General features: G+C 35.8%; 1 non-coding gene across 1 annotated transcript; it reads left to right on the top strand.

Moving 5' to 3' along the window:
* Positions 1-2,331: 2,331 nt before the first annotated feature.
* On the top strand, positions 2,332-2,393 carry LOC123574247 (U7 small nuclear RNA). Its single transcript, XR_006699134.1, has one exon. It is a non-coding gene; the product is annotated as a U7 small nuclear RNA (small nuclear RNA).
* Positions 2,394-4,655: the final 2,262 nt, after the last annotated feature.

Here is a 4,655-nt window from a genome sequence, read left to right as displayed (position 1 = left end):
TGGGATTACAGGCGTGAGCCACCATGTCTGGCCTAAATACTCATTTTCTTATGATGTATGTGACGAATACACACACACACACACACACACACACAATTTTCCAAGCATTGTATCTTGTCATTACTCTCAGTGAACAGTTAAGCTCTCTCAAATCTCAACACTTTGAGCTTCCAAAATGATTTATTGCTATTAAATGGAGATATAACAGTAAGAAGTGGTCTGTATACTTTATTTACATAGATTTCAGTCTATAATAGGCAGCAGAGCGCAGATTTTGAAGAGATTATAAAGTTTCTCAGGAAATCCAGGCCTATTGAAGATAAGTACAAAGCCACATGCATTATTCTTGTTTTTGCTTTATTTTAAAATCTTACTTATACTAGGATTTCAGAAAACCAAAATTTGATTGGCAATAGAATTGTGTTTTTATGCCAGTTTCTTAAATTAAGGGAAAAAAAGAAGTGGCAATAAGATTGTGGATTTCAGTATGTCATCAGAGTCAAATTCTAGGAAGCTTAAGTTGTAGGAACTTGGAAATTCTTTGATTACACATGGTTTCTGAGGAATGTGTATCATTCTCCATGTAGTGCCTTAATTCCCATATTATATAGCTTCTTGTTTTCACTTGTATAAATATTTAGGTTAGATGAAATAATGACAAACATCAGTAACAATTAAGTAACAGGTAGTATTATTTATATTGCATATACAATTTAAGGAAGTAACATGAACAAAATTTGGCCTAAATCATAAAGAAATTTAATGTAAAGCATCCTTGAAAAATTCCATGGCTGTGTTAATCACCCAAGAATCAATACCCTTTGATGAATTCACTGTGTGACTCTGGAAAAATGGGAGATAACAATGACCTTTAACCTAAAATCTGGGTACCTGATGAAACCTGTCATCTTTAATTTTGCATAATAACTTATTTTGCATTATTTTTTATGGTGTAATACTGTCCAAATGTAAATACTTGGCATTCTATTTTGTCCATATATCCCTCTGTAGTACTCACTCAACACATATCCAGTTCTTTATCTGTTCTACTTCCTTCTACATCACAATATGTTGAAAATTTTTCACGAGAAAAGTACATTTTTCTCAAAACCATCAATTTTTACACGTCCTCACCCATGTTCTTCTGTGCAAACATCTATCGAGAGAGTAAGGGGTGAGTCTTGCTATCAAACCACTTGGGGCTCTTTGCTCTGGAGATTAGCCTTTAGTTTCAAGGTGCATGACTGTTTTCCTCAGTAAAGCTCAATGGGCTCAGACATAAACGGATTGAATGAATTCACAGATTACCTTAGCTGTTCCCTCTCATATTCTCTTTCCAGACCATATGTATCAATGATGTTCACATGAGAATGTATGGACCTTGACTTTATGAAATAATTTAATATATGGAAATACAGGTAAGGCATATAATGGAAGCCAAGAAACTCTTCAGCACTTAAGGTCTAGGTTACGTTTTGGAATTATGTTTTTATCGCTTTTACAAATTGAGGCAAAAGTAACAGAATTCGAGTGAATAAGTATGGATTACAACACATGAATAGAATTAAACAGTAGAAAGCTTTTGGAGTTGTGAGTTGGGGGAAAATTCTATTATTCATCTGTGTTAAGAAAAACTGGTACACTGAAATGAGTTTATGGAACTGCCAATGTCTGCAAATCTAAGTACACTGCACGTAAAAAGTATGGCTAGCTAAAACACATTATTATTATTATTTAGGATTTTTTCTATATTAATATCATCATAAGCAAACAAATAATTCATCAGATACATTGAATCAGAGTTATGTGTTAAACTGAAATTTTATTAAATATTTCATTAAATTGGATAACGGCATTAGTGTAAGAAAAAAACTTATTAAAAAATAACTCATTAAAGTTGAATTAAAATATGATGGCTTATTTATAGTATTTTTTTTTTAAGGTGGAGTATTCCTCTGTCACCCAGGCTGGAGTACAGTGGTGCAATCTCAGCTCACTGCAACCTCCACCTCCCGGGTTCAAGCAATTCTCCTGCCTCAGCCTCCCGAGTAGCTGGGGCTAGAGGTCCCTGCCACTACGCCTGGCTAATGTTTGTATTTTTAATAGAGACGGGGTTTCACCTCGTTGGTCAGGCTGGTTTCAAACTCCTGACCTCTGCTGATCCACCCACCTCGGCCTCCCAAAGTGCTGGGATTACAGGCGTACAGGCGTGAGCCACAGAGCCTGACCTATGGCATTTTTTAATTATGTAAAATAAAGTAAAACTTATATAAAAATCACCTAAATTTTTCTTTGAAAATTTAAAGTAGTAGACTACAAAGAGACATGAAGTAGTGTTACAGCTCTTTTAGAATTTGTCTAGCAGGTTTTCTGTTTTTTAGCAGAAACCCTCCCCAGCCAATACACACACAAAGACGATGTGACTAATCCTCTCAGAGAGCTCTCTCAAGTTTATAGAACAAATCTCTCTCTTTACATGCACTCTTTTTCTTCTAAATTTTTCTCATTTGAGCTTCTTAGAAGTTCTATATTTGCTATTTATCATTCTATTTAAATTTCTCTATAAAGTCATCCAAATTCTCAAATTCATAAGCACAAAGGAAAATCTTTCAGATCCTCTTGGTTGACCACTAGGTGACATTTCACACCATTCATCACTTCTTCCTTCCCATAAACCTTTCCTCCCTCAGTTTCGTGACTCTCTCGGGGCTCCCCTGCTCCTCAGCTTGTTGTTCGTGTGATGCTGATCCCCAGGCCTTCTGCTTTCTGTTTGTCTTTGCTCTTTAAGAAGCATTACACTTTCCTTCTGCTTTAGCTCTCACAGTCATGGAAAATATGTAGCAGTTGAAGATTGTTGCCACTTTATCCTGTGCTACATGCCCATGAAATAAAATAGAATGCATTTATAAGTCTTTCCTGATTTGTAAATTCTCAAAATCCATCACATTGTGAACCGGGAAGAGGGTTTATTTCCCCAGGAAAGTCCGAAATCATGGGCAAGTCTCACCAAGGATGTGGGAATAAACCTAATGAAATGTAAACCATGTTGCGTCTCACAATACCTTTTGCCAGGACAGAGCTCATAGGTGGTTCAGCAGCTTTGTTTTAAAGAATGGCAACCTAATGCTGCGTATTATTGTCAGGAGTGCTGGTCCTTCATGTTAGTGTTAGGATAAAAGGGAAGCAACATGGGGATGGGGTATAATGAGGCATGTTCAACTCCCACTTCCTGTCAGAGTCTGATATTTTTCTGTTTTGGGATCTTCTTGGCCAGGAGGTGGGTTCCATTCAGTTAGCTGAGGGGCTTAGAATTTTATTTTTGGTTTACAATCGGAAAAGTAAATGCCAACTGAGAGGACAAAAATCCTTATAGATGTTACATTGGCTGGGCTTCTTTGATTATTTGTATCAAAGTAAAGATAAGATTGTTTATTAGGGGACCATGAAATTTAATCAGTGAAGACATGTTAGAATTTTCACTGAAGAAAAATTGTAAGAAATTATCATTTTTAGAGGACACTATTGTGTCAAGGGAATATCTCTTTCTTATGCTTTTAGTTTTCTCAGTTAAATTTCTTATTAACATGTTTATCAACTGAAGTTATGGCAAGAATTACATTTCTACAATAGATAACAATGCTGCAGGAACAATACCATGTTTAATGGGTTATTCATATCTCTGTTAAGCTTTCTTCAAAATAATTAGAAAATACTGCATTCACCTGAGGATAAAACATTCAAGCAGAAATGACAAGATAAATGTATGTGAGAAAAGGGGACAGACTGCTATGCAACTCGATAAATTGTCTGGCATATTTATTTCTTTTCCATTATCTTTAGGGTGTTTCAAAGGATTGTGAAAATGAGATAGAATCAAGATGAGTATTCTCCTCTTGTAGCAAATGACTTTTAAATACATCAGTTAATTGAACTGTTTTCCCACAAAGAAGGTCACAGACAGTATCAACTGTCAAAACTTTTAGAGAAAAAATGTTGCATTCTTCCTAAAAATTAGGAAACAACATTCTGTTACATTTAGTTTTATTAAGTTAGAAGATGAAACTAAGCATTATTTTTAAAGTGAAGGTAAATTGCTGGCAAAGCTACATTCTCTTCACTTATTTTAAATAATTTTATTCATTCTTCATTGTCTCAGTGAGGCAGCCATCACTGATCATTCTATTATGGAGAATACTGTAACCAATATTAGCACTTGAAAAAATATCTTGAGGATTGAGAGTCTGCATTTACACCAATATATCCCATAAGCAGAGAAAATGTTGACAACTGCAGTCAGTACCACGCTTAAGTCAGGGCAAGAGACAAGCTCACTGGGATAATGTGTGTCTCCCCCTTCTAAACCATGTTCCTGGCACCAGAGACCCTGCAGTTCCTTCACTATATGGTGCCAACCCACATCCAAGTACTGTACCAGCCTCTTTCCAGTTTCACCTTCGTGAATTTAGATTACATGTTCAATGTGACCATACCTAACTCATATGAGTGGCCAAAGAAAAGAAATGTGAGAGAATGGAGTTTGGGAAGAGAAGGTAGGTGGCCCAGGGACCAGCTTTCCTCCTGTGGTCACATCTGCATTTTTGCTCTAATATGTTATTACATGTTACTATTACTTACACATGTTACTATTATTGCCC

Source organism: Macaca fascicularis, chromosome 6 (genome assembly GCF_037993035.2).
Source record: "Macaca fascicularis isolate 582-1 chromosome 6, T2T-MFA8v1.1".
Classification (NCBI taxonomy): Eukaryota; Metazoa; Chordata; class Mammalia; order Primates; family Cercopithecidae; genus Macaca; species Macaca fascicularis.
This window is presented reverse-complemented; position numbering and strand designations above follow the sequence as displayed.